Source organism: Giraffa tippelskirchi, chromosome 3 (assembly GCF_054371585.1).
Source record: "Giraffa tippelskirchi isolate mGirTip1 chromosome 3, T2T-mGirTip1v1.2.pri, whole genome shotgun sequence".
Taxonomy (NCBI): domain Eukaryota; kingdom Metazoa; phylum Chordata; class Mammalia; order Artiodactyla; family Giraffidae; genus Giraffa; species Giraffa tippelskirchi.
This window is the reverse complement of record NC_137277.1, coordinates 182265334-182284956: the sequence shown is the minus strand read 5'-3', so window position 1 is coordinate 182284956 and position 19623 is coordinate 182265334. Positions and strand designations below refer to the sequence as shown.

General features: G+C 57.9%; 1 protein-coding gene across 10 annotated transcripts in view; it reads right to left on the bottom strand.

Moving 5' to 3' along the window:
- Nucleotides 1–12074, bottom strand: part of AHDC1 (AT-hook DNA binding motif containing 1) — a 65354-nt gene extending 53280 nt beyond the window's left edge. The window contains exons 1-3 of one of the 10 annotated variants that reach the window (XM_081586364.1): nt 11981–12023; nt 11596–11735; nt 11252–11349 (exon numbers count right to left, since the gene is read on the bottom strand). The gene's annotated coding sequence lies outside the window, so the exon portion shown is untranslated. Of the gene's footprint in view, nt 1–11251; nt 11350–11595 lie in introns of all 10 variants that reach the window. The other 9 variants (XM_081586360.1, XM_081586366.1, XM_081586369.1 and 6 more) reach the window with 9 other exon arrangements.
- Nucleotides 12075–19623: the final 7549 nt, after the last annotated feature.

Here is a 19623-nt window from a genome sequence, read left to right as displayed (position 1 = left end):
GCCCATCACCTGCACCACCTGTCACCCACCCCGCCTGTCACCGGAGCTGCCTGACAGGCATCTGGGTGGGGGGACAGGAGATGGGGAGGAGAAGACCACAGGGGTGTGGAGCTGGGGGCCCCAGAGACCCTGTAGGACCCCCACTTCAGCTCAGCATCCTGCAGCATCGCCATGGCAACCTCTCAGCCGCAACCACTTTCCCAAACATCCCCCACCCCACACCCCCCTCAGGCCCTGCTCTTAGCTGAGCTGAGGCTGACAAGAGTCGAGTGACAGCAGAACGGGGCAGGAAGGAGGTGCTCATCAGCTGGCTGGCCTTGGCCATCTTGCCCTCCCTGGACTCAGTTACTCCATCTGCAAAATGGAGGGGCTAGGGACAGGGAGGTTCCTGTACGGCCAGTCATTCCTTCCCAGCCTGGATGCGCTGACCCAGTGGCCAGTCAACCTGGGAAGCCTGAGGGGGAGGCAGGCGGGGTACAAGAGTACAGGGGATTCTAGGTCCTTTCACACGCCTTTGCCCCTGGTCCAGTCCAGAGAGACTGGACCTCTGGCCCAAGCTCACACAGCCAAAGAAGAGGAGCAGGCTACAAGGGAGAGGGGCTCTGCCACAGGACCGCCAGCTGGAGCCGATACCTCCAGGGGGTGACGCAAGGTGACCAGGGGGTGCTGAGTTGGCCCCCACCTCCAAACTGCTTTATTTATAAAACCCAGCACTCCAGGACCAGCAACAGCTGCAGAGCTGCCCCTCCAAGGGGCACAGGCCACAGTGGAAGGGAAGGGTGGTGCCTCCCCCAGGAGAGGGACGCCCTGGGGTCCCAGGCTCCATCCACTGCTGGCCAGGGCAGGGGCTGAGGTGAGAAGGGGGAGTCTGCCTGTTCCTTCCCTCCCTGCCCCCCTCCTCTCCTCCAGGCAGGCGGCGATAGGATTACTTCTGCATGACTGCCCGCTCCACAGGGTTCCTGAGACCCTCCTGCCTGCAGCAATCTTTAAAATTCCTCCAGCCCAGCCTCGGCATGGCTCCTTTTCTCCCCACAGTGAAGGCTCCAGCTCCTACCGCAGTGTGCCCGCGGCAGCCACTGCCGAGCCTGCTGGAGGCCCAGGTCCCAGGACCCATCCTCGGGGTGTAGCCCGGTGTCCCCTAGGACCCTCTGAGACCCAGGTCCTGGCCTATCCTTTCTGGCCCCTGGTGCCCCTCCAGCCCCACAGAGCGCAGCTCAAGCTGGGGTCGGGCCTGCCAGTGGCGCCAAGGCGGACTGGGGCACATATGCGCAAACACACCTGGTGGGTTTTGACGTGCCTGCTCAGGTCCTCTGCTGCCAGAAACCCCGATGTCCCCACCTCTGTTCTAAGCGCCCCCTCCCTACCTCACCAATTCCTTGCTACCCCTGGGGTGGGCAGACAGCTGGGCCAGGCCAGTGCCTGTGGCTCCCCAGGGCTCAAGAGGCAGGCAGGAGATCGATCCACTGAATTTTTTAAGGCTCTAATGGAGCCTGCATCCCAAGACTTGGGGCTTGGGACGCAGGCGATGTCTCAGGGACCCCTCCCTCGGCACTGCAGTTGCTTCCTCTTTCAGGCCTAGGGGGTCAGGGCACCTTGCTAGGAGCCTTCCCTCAGCAAGAGGAGAGGCACGAGGGGCCCCTGGGGAAGAGGTGGGGTTGGGGGGCTGTGAGCTCTACCCAGAGCCCCCACCAATCTCCTCAGCCCTAATGCAGGCAGAAGCAGCTCAGCCTCTAAATCACTTCCCTCATGCTGCCCTCTGAGGCGGATTCTGTGCATCTGTAATTAGGGGGTGGAACAGATGGTGGAGATTCCGTTTAAAATCATGCATCTAGTAAAGTAACCTTCACTGTCGGAACTGACTCCCAGGGAGACCAAGCCCCAAGCCCGGAACTTGGGGGGGGGTTGTTTGGGAAGGGGGTATCAGGTCAAGCCAGTACCTTCCCCATCTTTTTCCCTGAAGTCCCCTTCAGGTGAGTCAAGGAGGAGGGGGATTTGGCAAGCACCTGACAAAGTGCAGGCTGGGGGTAAATCCCCCTGCCCAGCCCTGCGCCCCCCCCAATACATGCCAGAGTCAGGGCAGGGCTGGGTACTCAGAGTTCTTGGCTGAGAGACCAGGATGACCAGGCGCCAAGAGCCCCCAAAGAGGCCCCAAACCCCCAAAGCCCAGGCCAGGGTGCCCAGAGCACAGGGTCTTGGGTGGGGCAGCTTTGAACCAGATGTACAGCCTCACTGTCCAGGAATGAAAGGCCTGGGGCAATGAGGCGGAGTGGAGATGCCTCCCCAGGCAGAGGAGGCACTGGGAAGTGGGGGAGGACTGGGCAGCAGAGAAAGAGACAGCACAGAAGAGTGGGCTAGTGTGTGTGTGTGTGTGTGTGTGCGCGCGCGCAAGGTTGAGACTATCCAGAGGGGGTTTGGTGGGTGGGGGGTAGGGGGTGGGAAGAACAAGGGAGGCTGTGCTGGAATGTGTGACAGTGGGAGTGAGGGCTGCAGGCTGAGGCGGGAGTGCAGGGGGCGCAGGGCAGAGCTAGTCTGAGGAGTAAATGGGTGCAGGGTTGTGATGGAGCTGGGGCTGTGTGTGTGTGTGTATAAGTGTGGGACTGGTCTTTGGAGAGGGCTGGAGGCTGTCCCTGGGCCCTTGGATGGCAGAGGAAGGTGCTGGAGCTTGTTGGGGATGTACAGAGGACCACTTGTTTGAGGAGATGTTGTGGGATCTGGTGTGTGTGTGTGTGTGTGTGCGTGTGTGTGTGTTTGAGGAGATGTTGTGGGATCTGGTGTGTGTGTGTGTGTGTGTGTGTGTTTGAGGAGATGTTGTGGGATCTGGTGTGTGTGTGTGTGTGTGTGTGTGTGTGATGCACATGCATGCCCGGGAAGGTATGAGAAGCTGGAGGGACACAGCCTGTGCAAAGATACAGTAGAACTGAAGCCATGTTTGTGTGTCTGGGGTGAATGGCGTGGCCTCAAGAGGCACTCTCATCTGAGTGGTTGTTGCGGCAGCCTGCATGAGGCAGTGTGCGTGTCTGTGTGTGGGGTGGGAGCTGTGAGTTTGGAAAGGTGTAGGGAGCTGTACTGGTGTGTCTATGGACATGCTGGGCTCCAGCTGGGGGAAACGTCGGGGCTGTAGGGAGAGTCCGTGGGTATCTTGTTAGGCGTTGGGTCTCTGAGAGTCTGGGTGTGTGGGAGGTATTAGGGCTGGAGTAGGGTCCTGGGTGTATCTGGGGAGGTGTTGGGGTTGGAGAGGGGAGTTGATATGTTTGAGGATGTGGTAGAAGCCATGTGTGTGTGTGTTGGGGTGTTTGGGGATATATCGGGGGTCATAAAAATCTAGGTTTTCAGTACTAGAGCTGTGACTATGTGTGTGGGGGGGTAGGCATGTGGTGGTGGTGTGTTGGGGCTGAGAGTGCACGGAGCAGCAGATATGAGGAAGGTGTTGGAATGTGGAGAGGTTGTGTGTGTGTGGAGATGCTGGGGCTGTGTGTTTGGGGGTGTTGCCGCCGTGATGGGGAAGTAGCTGTGTACTCAGGAGGCATGAGAGAGCTGCAGTTGGGTACCCCCCAGCTGCCCCGACAGGTTGGGGGGCTGCAGGGTGAGGCGGGGTACCCCTCTGAGGAGGTGAAGGGCAGAGTCCTGGCCTTTGCTCAGGGACCCACCTGGGGGCTGCCTGCTGCTAGAACCCCTCTGCTGGGGCAGGGGGGTGCCTTCCCGCCCTCAGACGCCGGTGTGGGGGTGTCGAGACCGGCTGTCCATCTGTCTCAGCCTGCGCCCGGCCAGGCCGGAGAAGCAGAGCTGCCTCCTCGCTCCCCGGGGGGGGGGGCGGGCGGATGGCAGCGGATCCCAGCCCACCCATCTGCCTTTAGATGGTTGAGGCAGGAGCCTCCACAAAGCTGCCTGGAGGGCATCGCTATGTTTGAAGAGACACAGGCTGGGGGCTCTGCAGAGAAAACAGCCCTCACGGAGGCTCCTCTGAAAACCACTGACGCCAGGAGGGAGGACAGGGGAGGGTCTGTCTGTCCTTGGGCGTCTGTGTGGGTCAGAGCCCGTCTGTGCGCCTTGGAGCCCCTTCTTCACATGTGTTCATGGCGGCGGCCTTGCCTTGGAAAACAGCCCTCCCTCCAAGCCAGGCTCCACGCTCACAGGCTCACATAGGCAGCTACCCCTCACACATGCACCCTGCCTACACTCCCGCACACACGGCCCCCACACCTTCACATCTGCAGAACACTGCACCCTGGCACACGTGTACCTGTGCCCTAGGGTCCCAGTCCTTGCATACGAGCGCCCATCACACTCCACCCCGTGCTGCAAAGCCAGGTACGACCACACACACCTGTCACATATACATGCCTACACACATATATACCTGACAAGTAGCAATCACACCCACACCCACACGCCACACACCTCGGATCTCCCTGTCACACCCATAGCCCATCTCACATGCATTCAGTCTCTCACACACACCGTAACAGACACTCGCCATCCCTCACACCTGCATGTATGTGCCCAGGTTTGTACATGTGCACACACGCATGCACACACACTCTCACCAACTCTCAGCTCTTTCACACCAGCCAGCTGATCAGTGTTCAGGACAGGCCTTGTCACTTCCTAGGAAGCCTCCCACCGGCTCAGAGGGCCTCCACTCTACCCAGTCAAGTCAGAGTGGGGGGTAAACCCCCTCCCCTGCCCCCACAACACCATGGCTCCCTGGGAACTCTGATCTTCCCCTACAGAAAGGGTCCTCTCTCTGCTGTGGGGTGACTGCCGCTGTTGCGTGAATATGACTGTGTATGGGTGTAGAAACAGGTCCTGAGAACCCACGATGAGTCCTGGGTGTCACTGCCCATGTGGGTAAAAAGCCCAGGGACAAGTCCACTGGGTTCTGCTTTTGAGATTCAAGAGGAGTGCGAGAGCCACAAAACGTGTGTTTGTGAGTATGTGTGAGGCCAGGCCTGTGTGGACAGGTATGAGTATGGGGCGGGGGGTGCACTTATATGAAGAGCCACACACCCAGTGAGTGGGGAGGATTCTGGAATATTTCCTGAGACAAGAGGTATGTACATCTGTGAATAGGGGTCAGGGCCAGGAGAGGTGCCCTCTGAGACTCCCTGCCCCCACAAAGAGATCAACAGGGAGGGTCTCTGGGATCTGGCGAGTGTGTGCGTGTGTGTTTCTTTCTCTCTTCCTCTCTCTCCCTCCCTGACCTCTTTAGCAGCTGGAAACTGAGCTGGGGGTGGAAGGAATGGAGACTTGGCTGGCCTGGGGGTTTGGGGAGGGAAGCAGGAGAAAACACCTTCCAGATTCTCATCAAATCCTTGTTTGTGGTTTGCAGCCTCCAGCCTCTCTCTCTTTCTCTCGGTCTGGGTTTCCCCCTCTGTCTTTATCTCTTCCTGCCTCTCACTCTCTCCCCGTATCTCTCCTTCTCCCATCTCAGTCACCTTGTCTCCCTCCTTGGATCTCCCTGTCTCCAAGTCTCTTGTCTGTTTCTCTCTCCCCAGACCCTTCCATTTTTCTGACTCCTCTCTCTGCCAGCACCTCTGTCTGTCCGTCTCTCCCTGTCCTGGTCCATCTGTCCGTCTCTCTCCGCCTGCCTGTGCGTGGGTGTCTGTGTCCATCTGCTCCGCCACCCATCTGTCTGGTTGTCTGTGCAAGTCCTTCGGAGGGTACCCACTCGCTCACCAAGGCACCCTCCCCCAGGTCAGCAAAGGCCTCTCCTGGCTCAGAGGGTGGGGAGGGGGGTGCAGAGCTTCAGCTTCTGGAAGCTTCAGTAGCAGCTGGGCTGAGCTGGGAGTTCGGGGCCAGCCAGCTGCAGAAGCGGTCCCTCCCCTGGGCTCCCAAGCCAAGGACCCCAGAGCAGAGAGGAGAGAAAGCAGGGCCTCACTGCAGCTGAGTCTGTGTGTATGTATGTGTAAAGAAGAGGCAGGGGGCCTCACTTTGCCCTCACTTCACCATTCCCCCCCAAAGCCAGGCCCTGGAGGAGAGGAAGCTTCTATGCCCACCCTCCTCATCCCCTCGCCCATGCAAGAGACGCTGGGAAGGGTTGGGGGATGCCAGGCCCTGGGTAAAGGAGGGGCTGGAGCCTCAGCTTCCTGTCAGCTGGGTGGGAGGGGGGCTCCTCCCCTCCTCCCTTCCAGGCAGTCCCTGGGGACCCCTCCAGTTCTGGTCCCAGCTCCAGACACGACACGAGGGGCTGCACATGCAGTTCTCATCAGCTCCACAGGGGCCATTCCCAGCTCCCCGCTGCCCTAGAGCCTCTGACCCACAGGGATATGGCGGGTAGAGTGGGGGGTGGGGGGTGGGGGTGGAAATCACTCGAATGTCTCCCCCTTCCCCAAATGGAGGTTGGTTCTGGACACGTAGAGATCGTGGTCCTGTCGAGGCACTGGCCATTGAGAGACCCCAGGTAGTCCACCTACCACGGCCAGCCCAGCACCTCACACCCACATATACACACACTGCGCCCCCCCAGCACTCACAGCCCAAAACCCTCACTCTGTGGCCTAGAGACTCAGGAGGGCTTAATAGGAACCCGACCCCAGAGACCTGCCCCCTACCCTGACTGGCAGGGGCCTCCAACAGGGTCCCCAGCAGGAAGCCAGCAGCTGCAGGAGGTAGCCCTCAGACCCCTCTCAGGAGGCTCTGTTCCCATTACTCCCTCTCTGAGAAGAGCTCCCAGTCCCGATCTCACGCTAGCTGGGGAAACCAAGGAAGGGAAGGGGACAACACAGTCAGGAGCTCCTGAGACCCTGGGGTGGGGTCACAGATGACGAGAGGGACCCGCAGGGGCAGGACCTGGCTCCTTCCTGACCCGCCGTGGGCAGAGTCCATGTTGGCTGCACCCTCCGCAGGGCGCACAGCCCTGTGCAGCCCTGCTGCTGGGCCGGGGCCAGGGGCTGGCTCCCTCCCTCTAGAGCTCTCCTTGCCCCTGGCTGGGCCCCCTCCCTCTCCTCGCTTCGGAGCAGCCCTCCCTGCCCTCTCCCTCCCAGCTCTGGCTCTCTCATCCTCAGCTCTTGGAAGCCTGACTCACTGTTTCCCTCCTCTCTCCCCTCCCTCTCTCTCTCTCCCGGCAGCGGCGCCTCCCCCTCCCCTGGGGGGGCTCTGGCCACAAGGGTGCCCGCCTGCTCCTCTCCCCAGGCTCTGCCCACCCCCCCCCCCCCGCGCACCCAGGAGGCCCCCCTGCAGCTGTTCCAACTCTCTAACTACAGAGAGGTGGAGGGAAAGAGCCTAGGTCCCAGACCTGGCTCTGCTGCCTCTGACCCCTGGCAAGCAGGGGCTGGGGGGTGCTCTCTAGACTGGGTTTCCTCCCGTCAAACAAGGAGCGGGGATGCAATTGCATGACGCCCTGGTGCCTCTGATGTTCCTGATGTTCCCTGCTTTTAAAAGCCTGATGCCTCCTGGTACAGAGCGCCCACAACCTGTGGGGCGCTGTACCTGCCTCTGGCCCCGCCCCCAGATCCAAAGAAGAGCCAGGCACTATCCGCAGACATCTGGGCAAAGCAGTGGGGAGACCCTGCCCTTTGGGGCAGCAGCCTCAGTCTAGTGACCCTTGGAATCCCCGGGTCTCCCCGTTCTCCCTCCTCCTGTGGGAGTCCTCCCTTCTCCCCCTCCCACCTGTCTGTCCTCCTCCCTCTTCCCTGAGACATTTGCCTGTCTCGCCTCCAAACACAATCCTAGCAGTATTTGATCTTGGGCGAGAGGCTCTCAAGTGCCCGCTCATTTCAGGCTTTGAGGTGGGGAGTGGCACATGCCTAGGCCTTCTAGGTCCCCTGGACACCCTGTCTCCTGGGGTTTGATCCTGGCTCTTCCTAACTGTTTTCTCTGCTCCCCCGCTCCCCCATCCCTCCCATCACCATCTTTCTCTCTCTCCACCTCCTATGTGACTGTCTGGGTCTCTTTCTTCCCCACCTCCCCCCACCCCAGCTCTCTCCCTGGGGGGCCCATCTGCTGACATTAGCAACAATGTTGCCCTTCCCCCCCCTTCAGTTCCCAGCTCCACCCCATCCTGGCTTCCCCCTCCCCGGCTCTGTCCCAAGAGACCCAGGGGACCCAGCGACCGAGCTGGGCTCCATCCCATAATAGCGAGTCTGCTTGACCTCACGAATCAGACCAGAAGCGCCTGGGCATCTGGTACGAAGAAGGCAGGGCACCCTGTGGTCTTGGGTGGCTGGCATGAAACACAGAGCTCTGTATTTCAAAAACCAAAAAAAAAAAAAGAAGTTGACCTGGGGTGGGGCAGAGCGGAGAAGAGGGGAAGTGGAGGGGATCAGGTTTGCCCGTAGGAAGCCCCTGTTCAATGGGGAACAGAAGCGACAAGAGGCAGTGGCTCCAGCCAGTGCTCCAGGCTGACCTGAAAACCAGCAATGTCCCTTGGGGGTTCTGCCGGTCCACAGCAGCAACCCCCTCCCCCCCTTAAAAAAGGGTCTTCTGCCAGAGACTGTCTGCCCCTCAAGCCCCCAGCACAGGCACACCAAGCAGGTCAAGATCCCATCTCTTAATCTCCTTGCGAGTCCAAATCCATCCTCACTACAACACACCTCCACTTAGCCCAGCAGGGGGTTCCAGAAGCCTCCCAGCCAAAATCTAACCTGGTAGAATGGGGGGGGGTGGTAACAAATCCCCCAGCTCCCAAGCCCCCTCACCAAAGGCCCCATCAAGGGCTGGGGAGCAAGGCAAAAGAGTCCTGGAAACCACACACCTCCAAACTGAGAAGCATTGCTGTCCATCACGGCACCTGGGGGTGCTGGGGCTCCCGGCCCCCACGACCCTGTTCCAGACCCCCCAGCCCAGCAAACATAATAAACAGCAAGCTCTTTTTCTTTATGACACCAAATTCCTCCAAGCCCAACAGCTCCTTCCATCACTACCTCAGCCATAGATCACATTAAAAACTCACAGAGGGCAACTTAAACACATCACATTTGTTTCTCTCTATATTATTTCAAAAGTAACGGCATTAAAAATGGATTTTACTACAGAAAATAAATATCAGCACGTGGGCCAGGAGCCCAGGAAGGGGGAGAGAGCCCACCAGGAGAACGTCCCCTGAGGGCTTGGGCACAGCTTAGGCGCTGACTAAGGAGGTGGCCGAGAGGACAGACTACAGCGGGGGAGTGGGATGGGGGGGATGCCTAGGGAGGGGGCAATGCCTGCCCACCTGGGCACCTGCCCCAATGCCAGACACAGAGGGACAAGAATCACTAGTTTGAACTGGTGCCCACTGGTCCCCCAAAGCTCATGCCCTCACTGATCTCTGCAACCTCTGGAGGGTGGGAGTTTTGGGGCAAGAAGTTCACTCGTCTCTGGGGGTTATTCCAACTATTGACACAGCAGAAGAGGGAAAAAAAAAATGAATTCAACTTACTATCCAGTTTGATTTTCCATTACTATAAAAATAAATATACATCTGTTCAAAGGAGGGAGATGGCAAGCTGCAGGCACATGCCACCTGGGGGGGGTCCCCCACAGCTCACCACCACAACCCAGCCTGCCCCCCACAGGCAGCCGGGGGTGGGGTGGGGGGGTGGACTGACTGGTAATCTTTCATTTACAGCCCCAGTTCAAACAGCTACACACACCGGGCCACACGGAACAGGAACAAGCCAACAATAGAAACACCCCAAATGCTCCTGGCAGGACTCTGCCCAGGCCCGGGCACATGCCCCCGCCCCGCCGGCAGCGGCGGTGGCGGTGGCAGCGGCAGCGGCAGCAGCGGACAAAATGTGGCCACCCTGACCCAGAGGCAAAGCTTGTCCTCACACCCTGAGCTCTGCCCAGGGAGCTGGGGCCAAGTCCCGCCTGACACCAACTGGTCCGGCGGGAAACGCCTGCCCAGTCAGACAGGCATAGGCCCCCCAAGGGTCCCTCCTTGTGCTCAGGGACCAGGCTGGTGCAGGCTGGCCCTGCCTCCCAGGGTGACGCCTGGGCCCAAATTCAGCTGGCCCTGCCAGTCAGGCACTTGGTGCAGAACCCAGGGCACTAGGCTCAGCCCCTCCCCGCCCAGCCCCCGGGGCCCCCAAGCTAGCAGGGAGGGGGGGACTCCCCACCCCTCCACATCTGGCCCCGGCCCCCAGGGTCTGCGGTAGAGAATTCCCGCCCCCGCCGCTCTCTGTCTCCCTCCTCCCTCTCGCGGTGCCCGCTGCCCGCCTCGGGGGCAGCCCCAGCGCCCGCCTCGGGCCAGCAGGCCCACATCCTTCCTCCCGCGGCCGGCCCCTGCGCCTGGCAGGAGGCTGGGGGGTCAGGCTGCTGGGGAACCCCTCCGGCTCCCACCAGTCTTCATCCCCAGCCCCCAAACTCTCTGGGTTGCTGTCCCTTTTCCTGTAGAACAGGAAACAAGGTTATTTCCTAGACTCGGAGCCAGCCCCCTGCCCCTCTGGCTCTGCCCGGGGACCAAGACCCAGCAGGGGAATGCGCCCGGAGCCAGAGAGCGGAGGGATTCAGCGATTTACCCCCCAGCGACTGGCCCAGGGGGCTGACAGCTGTCACTCAGCACCCCACCCCCTGGGGAAGAGGGGGCCCCGATTCAATCAGAGCCTCAGAGGAAACGCATTGATGGGCGATTATTTATTTATTTATGCAAAAGTGAGCCGACTTTGTTCGCCAGGTAACCGGGCACGCGGCCCAACCCCTCCGGCCCCAGCCGCCCCCAAATCCCTCCTCCGCCCCACACCCCCTCTGGGTCATTAGGTCCCCGCCCCTCAACTCCCAGAGCACAAGCGGAACCTTGGGATTTGGGGGTTGGAGGGGAGGGGCTCCTCCCCTCCGCAGTCTCCCCCTTTCCCAGCGCCGTTCCTAAAATCCAGCCTTGTTCTCCGCTCCCACGGTCCCCCCCCTTCACCCACCCCCCCACATTCTCAGCAAGCTGGAGAGCAAATTGCAGTTTTAAATCCAAAGACGGAGGGAGGGGGAAGGAGGAGGGGGCGCGCGGCAGCGCTGGGCGCGCACCTCGCCCCCGAGCCGGGGGAGCCGCGGGGCGGCCAGGAAACCCGAGAACCCCCCCTCCCCGCCCCCCCTTCTCGTCCACCTCCCCCTCCCCCTTCCCGGCGCTGCCTGCCAGGCTTCGAGCCGAGCCCAGCCGAGCCGCGGGCCCCGGTGGAAACAAAGACCGATCGCACCGCGGGCACCGCAGCCACGGGGTCCGGCGGACCGGACCGGGGCGCGCGGAGGGGGCGCGGAGCCCCCCCGGTGCGCTGCACAAAAGAGCCCGGCCGGCCGGTCCCCAGCGGGGGTCTACGGCTGGGGAGGAGGCGCCACTCACCGGAGTGCTGGGCTGCCGGCTCCGTGGGTCCGAGCCAGGCGAGGGGCTTCGGGGGGCGTCTGTCTTCCGGCGGCGGCAGCGACGCGGGCGCCCGGCAGCTGGGGAGAGGAGTCGTGGAGGAGCCCTGAGCCGCCCGCCGTTGCTGACAGCATGGCTCGCGCCTCGGCTCACATTCTCCGCCGCTAACTCCGCTGGACCCGGCCCCCCAGCTCCCGCGGCGCCCCCCACCTCGATCACTCCTTCGCTCTCTCTGCGCCCCCCTTGCTCCCCCCACCACCACCACCACCGCGCACACACTCTCACAGCCCTGGACACCCCCGCCCCCACCCCCCCCAATTGCAAACCTGGGAGGGAACGCGCCCCGCGTAGTCCTCCTCCTGCTCCTCCTCCTCCGCCCTCCTCCCTCCCGCTCTCTTCTGGCTGTCTGTCTGTCCCTCTGACTGTCTCAATCTCTCGCTCCCTCTGCCTTTCTCTGCTCTCAGAGCTGGGTGGGAAAAGGAAATGAGGACAGAAAGCAGACGCTGGCTTTGGGTGGTGGTAGCTGGATTCCCTCTCTCCCTCCCTCCCCCTCCTCCCCTCCCTCCTCCTGCCTTCTGCTCTCTCCGCGGCGAGCGGGGCTGAGCGCAGCCTGGCGGGTGGCTCGCGTTGCCCGCCCGCCCGCCTGTCTGTCTGTCTGGTCTGCCTCGCTCGCTCCCTCCCCTCGCCGTCTCTCGCCCTCGCCCTGCCTGCCTGCCTGCCTCTCTCCGTCTCCGCCGCCGCCGCCGCTGCCTCTGCGAGCTCGCCTTACCTTCGCCGCTCACCATCCGGAACCCCAGGGGGGAGCGCGCGCGCGGCTCGTCGGGACTTGTAGTCCCCGCCTCGGCCGCTCCGCGCGCGGGGCGGGCGGGGCGGTGCCGGCAGCTCAGACGGCGCGGCCGGGAGCCCGTGGGGGGCACCCAGCGCCCAAGCCCCTTGGGCGAGGGCGCGCGTCCTCTTTTACCAAAGAGGGATTGCGTTCTTCCCTAAGGATCGCCAACGTTTCCCACGTTCCTTGTCCCCCCGCGGGGGTCTCTGGCCGGAGCGGAGGCTGCGGGTGGGAGTGAAGGGGCGGGGTCTGAGAATGGAAAGAGAGTAGAATGCGGGAATCGAGGGACTAGCTAAAAGGGCCTGAGACTTTCTGGGGGCGTCCCGATTAAATGAGAGAGGAAGCGGGAAGAGGAGACGGTCGGCTCCCTGAATCTGGAGGCGTTCTCCCTTCATGAGAAGGTTTCCTATTGAGTAAAGCGCAAGGGTTGATGGAGAGAGGGCTGCTCCAGGAAACTCAAAGCCCGCCCGCATCTCCTCCTCCTCACTCAGGGACCCCCCTCTCAAGTTCTGAGCTCTGGGTTTAGCCGCCCCCACCAAAGACTAGTTTTTCTACAAGTCCGAGGACGACAAGGGCATAAAGTCCTGGATTATCCACAGGTCTCTCTCTCTGTCACACACGCGCGCGCACACACACACACACACACACACACACACACACACACACACACACAACCATTGCCTTCCTGAATTCGACTGAGCTTTTTCCTGGTGTCAGGAAGCAGCATTCAGATTCAACAGTTCAGAGCTCCTGCTGTGCCCAGGGGGCTGGACTCAGCACTTTCACCTACCTCCTCTGCAGGTCACATCTGTTATCCAGCCCCTAGCTCCGGGCCCCCTGCCTGGCCTATCTCCACAGATGGGAATGTGCACTGCCAGGGCCTGGTTACCAAGGAGAGGTCTCTGGACAGTGCAAGAAGGAGAATTGCTGCTGCTGCCACTGACTGAACACCGCAGGGCTCTCGACTCCTGCAAAGACCTGGTAAAATGGTTTTGTTATCATTTCCATTTTAGAGATGAGGGCACTGAGGCCCATGACCCCTACTGAAGAAGTTGGTAGAGCCAGGCTGGACCAGGGTCTGTTCGATTCCAAAGCTCACTGCTTAACCTCTGGGTCAGGCGGGGAGCTGCGACTCCCCAGCTCTCCATCTGACCTTCTCTCCCGGAGTCTGCGTGTCCTCCCTTGGCACTTCAATTCGACAAATGTTAGCTGAGGTGTGCAGGGCTCACAGGGGACGCGGAGATGAATAATGCATGGTGGCTGGCCTGTCCCCGGCGTCTACCAACACTGGCCCTGACTGGTCCTGTGCTGGTCCCACTTCCTCTGTGTGTCTGACATTCCTTTGTCCAATGTCTGCTGGCTTTTTCTGTCTTGCCCTGTGTCTGAAGTCCCTTCAGCAGTGCCTTTTTCCTTGGCCCACCTGTTTCAGACTCTTCCTTTGGCCTTGCGGGGTGATATGAGGTGATGGCCAGCGTGTGACAAAAGGCGGGCGGTGTCGTTTTGCCAATGGCAGCTCCCTGTCACCACCTTCCTTACACCTCCACCCTTCCCAAGCCCCTCTTCTAAGACAAAAAAAGGGGGGGACCTGGGGGGCACTCTGTTGGCCCTTTGCAGGGACTGGGGACACCACAGCCATGGGAGAGGTCTAGAGCTCTAAATAGTTCCATCTATTGATCTGGCATCATGGGGCTGCTGACCAGCCACAGAGGCCCCCATTTGGGAGCAGCTTCTCCTTACAGGCAAGCCCTGGGTTCAAAGATTTATTCATTGAATGGGAACCATTGTAAGATCAGATATTAAGGAAAGCAGTGGTTAAAGTTATTAGAGGCCCTTTGCAGCTCTCAAGCCTGACCTAAAGTTATCACAAATAGATGAGGCTTTGGCATGCTGCCCCAGCTGGTCCCCCACCGGTGAGACTTTAGCATTGGGGAGGCTAGAGAGGCCCAGGTTCCCCTTTCTTTTACACCCTCACAACATCCTTACCTATTAGGCTCTGTCCAAGGGCATGAAGACCCCATCTAAGCTGAATCAAGTTTGAGGAGGGAATTAGGGGGCAATACAGGATGGCTTTCTGGGAGATAGGGGGCCCCAGGTGGAGTGAGATGAAGAGGAGTTTGGGAAAGACACGGGAGAGGAGAGATTAGGTGATGAGGTACAGGGGCCAAGATTAGTAGGGCCCATGGCTCCGTAAGTGAGAGAGGAACAGAAGTTAGGTAGGGTTGTCCATGCATACCCCTCCCACCCCAGGCTGCTTGAGCAGCCCCCTTCCCAGGGAGGTTGGGTGCTCTTAGCCCCCAAGGTTTTCGGCATTGCTGGAAACCAGCACTACAGGGTTTCCCAGTCATCTGGGGACTGGGCTTTCTCTTGGAACCTCTTTAAATTGTATTGTGGAGAGGATGTGGGGGTGTCCTCCCCAAACGCAAGCAAAGTCTTCCTGTGGGCGGCTGCTGCCACCTAGTGTCCAATTGTTATATCTGTTTACCAGCCTGGTCTGAAGGGGTCTCAGTTCAGTCACTCAGTCGTGCCCGATTCTTTGTGACTCCATGGACTGAAGCTTGCCAGGCTTCCCTGTCCATCACCAACTCCCGGAGTTTACTCAAACTCATGTCTATTGAGTTGGTGATGCCATCCAACCATCTCATCCTCTGTCGTCCCCTTCTCCTACCTTCAATCTTTCCCAACATCAGGGTCTTTTCAAATGAGTCACTTCTTTGCATCAGGTGGCCAAAGTATTGGAGTTTCAGCTTCAGCATCGGTCCTTTCAATGAATATTTAGGACTGATTTCCTTTAGGATGGACTAGGGGCTACCCAGTCTTTAAAAACAGCATCTGGAGTCACCACAGGCTGGGCAGGGTAGCTGTAAGCTCCCAGAGAAAGCAGACTTGAAGGAGAGGAAGAACCTAAATCATCCCTTTCTGGGTTCAGCTCACTGCAACCACTTTTGTCTCAATGTAAGCAGAAGGTGTTATGTAGGTACACCTAGGAAATAGAAGTGAGAGTCCAGAGGGGCTAAAAGTTGTGAGGCCTAACAGTTTGGAGGGCATGTGGAATAGGAAGCAGGCAGACCTGGTTCTTTTGATTTTTCAGCTGTGCTGAGCAGTTTGCAGGATCTTGGTTCCCTGCCCAAAGATTGAACCCGGGCCCCCTGCCGTGGAAGCGTGGAGTCCTAACCATTGGACAGCCAGGGAATTCTCCAGACCTGGTTCTGATTCTGCTTTTGCATGCATGTCCTTAACTCTCCAAGTCTCCATTTCCACATGTGTAAAACTGAGAGTAACCCTTTCTCTGTGTTACAGGCAAGGCTGTTGAGAAGATTTACTGAACACGTGGATGAAAGCAGTTTGAAAAACTGACACGGGCATGCTGAGGGATTATTGAGCCATATAATAATAATAATAACAGTAACTGAGAGGTCACAGCAGCCTGGAGCCAGGCCCCTGGAGCTCCTGGAAGGGGCAGAGTGAAGTGAGCCTTGGGTAGGAGTGGGCACTGCCCTCCCTGACTACAGAAGTTCTGGGGCTGGCCTCATTCTTGGAGCTACCCCCAGGAAAGGTCTGGATTGTTGCAGAGGGATTCAACCTAGTCTCCAGAAGGAGAAACTGAGGCCCAAAGAGGTGGAGGGCCTGTCCTGAACCACTGAGCTACAGATCCGGGAACAAGCGGCCCATTGGACTGCAGCCATTACGGCCTTGGTTTTCCCCTCCTCTGGATGGGAACAGCTCAGAGCTGGGGCCCCAGAGACCATGGAAGCAGGAAGCTCTCCTTCACTGTGGTACAGTGGGAACCAAGGCCCCCAGGTCCCCATTATCCCTCCTCCTCTGCTGGCCTCCCCGCACTCACCCCTCCCTGCAAGTCCTCCCACATTCCTCCGGGCAACAGGAAACCCCAGCTGCAGCCCAGACTTCAAACAGCTCCTCCCTCTGGGCAGGGGGTGTGGGAGGAGAGGCCAGAGGCCAGGGGGCAAAGGTCAGCTTTGTTCCTGCCCGAGGTGGTGAGGGACCGGGGGTGGGGGCGGGGGGGGGCAGGGTAGAGCCCTTGACAGCCACAGTACATGCGGGTGAATTCCTGCGTCCATCAGAGTGTGCTCGGTTCTCAACTGGCAGCCTGTGTCTGAGAGTGAATGTGTGTCCTCGGCTTCCTTTTGGTTCGAGGTCCTGAGTTCTGGGTTTGAGTGTATGTCAGTATGTGTGTGTGTGTCTGGGTGCTCAGCCCTGGGTCCCACTGACAGGTCTGTAGGTGACGTCATCTGTGCTGATACGTCTGGTTCACAGGCTTGCCCAGAGCTCTGTGTCCTCCTATGAGTGTCACCTGGTGTGATTCTTTGTGTCCAAGAAGGATGTTCCTCTCCTGCCTCTACCTCACCTATCCTTCCTCCACGTGGGTCACCAGTGGGTTCCTTTTGGAAAGTGAATCTGACTCCGTTACTCCCTGCTCAGAACTCTTCAGTGACTTCTGTGACCCAAGGTTTGGAATCCTAGCTTGAGTACAGCAGACAACCCCTGCCGACCCTTGCCATCTTCATCTTTAGCCACAGATCCCCCTCAAATTTTTCACTCTAATCTCAGCTAGTTAATTTTAACTCTCTTCACAGTCCCATTTCCTGCCTCTGAGCTACTTAATTCTATCACTTCTGGATGCCCCTCTTTTGCTTCTTTATCAACCAAACTTTTATTCCTTTTTCAAGTCTCCGGTAGTGAAACACCTCCTCTGAGAAGACATCCTTCTGCCCAGTTGGGTTAGGACCCTCTGCTGATCTCCAACATCTTCTGCTTTGCCTGTGCCCTTCACGCTCACCACCATTAAACTGTGAGCTTTCTGAGAGCGTGAACTGTACTGAGTGACTGTCTCTCCCATCCTGAGGGATGGGAAAGTTCTGAAGGTTTCTTCTACCCCAGAAAGTTTCCTGCAGTTTTGGATGTAGTGCCCAGAATGGCCACTAGAGAGAGTACAGACATCACTGCAAGACCATCCAGGGGTGGGTGGGTGGGTGGGTGGGGTTGTGTATCTCCCCAAGTGGGAGGGAGACTTTGATATGGTACCTGGGAGAGAACTCCTGGAGTGAATAGTGGGTCCACCCAGCTCAGCACCGGAGCAGTGGAATCCAGAATAGACTCATCCCGATATGTCCTAGGCCACCCAGACTTTTTCACTCTGACTTTTCTCAACTCAGGGACCATAACCCTTGGTTTCCTGACCCCCCAGTATCTTTCGTCTCTGGCCTTCCAATCTCCTTCTTCCATGCCTCATCCTTTGCCTCAACCCTCCCATATATAATTATTTGTACTTGCCTGACTTGACCTTGCTCTACAATACCTCTGGACCTTTGCACAAGCCATTCCCTTGGTGGGAGATGATCTCACCCTCTGGCTGCTTCATCAGGCAGACTTTTCTTTCACTTCCTCCAAGAAGTCTCCCTTGGCCTCCAGACTGACCTTGCCCCTAAGTGTTGTAATTGTTTACTGTTCTGCCTCCTGGTCAGGACCAGCCTACAGGAGACATCAGTAGATGTGTGTGAAATTAATAAATGAGTCGGCTCTTTTATGAAAACAGTCCAGCAGTGTGGGGCTACCCCCACCCCCAATCTGCAGCATGTCCTCCCTGGGCCTGACTCTGGGTTAGTATCACACTTTCCCATGCTGTTCCAACAAATAAGGGAATGAGACACAGAGGGATGCCCGAGACTCTGAAGTCACACAAATCTGAGTTCAAATCCTGACTCTGTCGTCCAGCCGAGTGACCTTGAGCAAGCATTGTGGCCTTTCAGAGTCTTTGTTTCCACTGTGGTAGAATGGGAATAATCCTACTTCTGCACTGCCTCATGGTGAGGCTCGAATTAGACGGTGCATGTGAAACACCCAGCATTAGTCAATTAGGTGTCCTCCTCCCCCACCATGAACTTGGAAATAAAATTGCCCTCTGAGTCTTAAGCCAGTAAAATCATGCATCGCAGAGGAGAAAAGCCAGGTGGGGGAGTGAATGAGGCGAGAGATGGTTTTGTAAATGACTGAAGAGTTTTGTGAACGGTGGAAACCGCAATCAAGGTGACCCGCCTGTAATCTCAGGGAGGCAGGGCGAGGATGTGATTGAAATTGAGAAAACAGAGGCCTAATCAATTGCATTGTGCTCTATCTGAAGGGAACAGAAGGATGCACAGAAAAGGGGGTGCAAGGGAGAATTCATTCGGCTGCATCAGAGGGAGGGACGGGGAACCAGTAGACAGAGGGATTCCAGGCTCAGGCAGCTCTGGTCTCAGCTGAGGAGTCATGGGGACCTGGGGGACTCCAGGTGGTTCACTGCCCTGCTGGGCCATCATGTAAACTAAATGGATATACAGGTACCAGGCAGAGCCCCTTGGGGGCAGACAGGAATATTCTGGTCCCAAGAAAAGACTCTAGAGACTAAGAGCACTGATTTTGGAGTCAGAGGACTTGGTCCAAACCCCTGCTCTGCCATTTATGTCTTATAGTCTACTTCACTGTGCCTCAGTTTTCTTATTGGTAAAATCAAGATATAATAGCTGTTTCCTCATAAGACTTTCTGAGGATTAAATGGCAGCATGCATTTATACATGTGAGGCATGTATAGGATGCCTCACATAGAGTGAATGATCTGTAAATGGTAGTGACAAAGACAGCTAACATGTATTGTGCATTTTATTGCCATTTCACAGAAGAAATTGAGGCTTGGAGCGATTAATAACTTGTACAACATGACACAATTAGCAAGTGGTAGAGGCAAGATTCACAACATTACACTACAGTTCCAGAGCTGTGCTCTTATTACTTGCTTACTCCATGGCAAGTGGAAACACTGGGCCTCTGATTTATACATCAGGTTCTTGTGAGTTTGGTTGGCCAGAGACCATGGCCTTCTGGAAGCCTTGGCCCCTGAGAGTTGGAGTATGCAAAGCTAATGCTCCCAACCCTGTGACCACTTCTCTAAGCAGCCATTTGGCTTCTCTGCATCTTAATGCTCTGGTTCAGCCATCCCTGGCAGATGGCTGAGCGCAGGGAATGCTCCATCTGCACTGGCTACCTCATCTTGTTTCCTTTAGGTCACTCAACATGGGGAGTTTCCAGGGAATCCTTCTACCAATATTTAGAGACAGAAGCATCCCCTAAACATCCACTGGGGCAGACAGGATCCTTTCCCAAAACTCAGAGGTAGCAAGGTCTGGTAGACAGATCATGGGCCTTGGTTCAGATCCCAGCTCTGTCTCATATATATGTGTGACCTTGGTACATCAGGTAATCCCTGGGCCTTAGTTTCCTCGCCTGTAAGTGGGGGGGGGGCGCCTAATCATAGAACCAGATTCAGTACTTGATTAAATGAAAAGATGACCGTAAACACATCTGGCATTCAGCTGACATTTAATAAATGAGTTATTATTATTACTACTATTTCTCCCCAGCCTGACTGTGAACTCCTCCAGGACAGGAACAGGTCTTGTTCAGGTCTGTGTTCCCAGGCTCCTCCCTAGCAAAGGGCCCTTCACAGAGCCAATACTTAGTCATTGTTTGCCAAGCA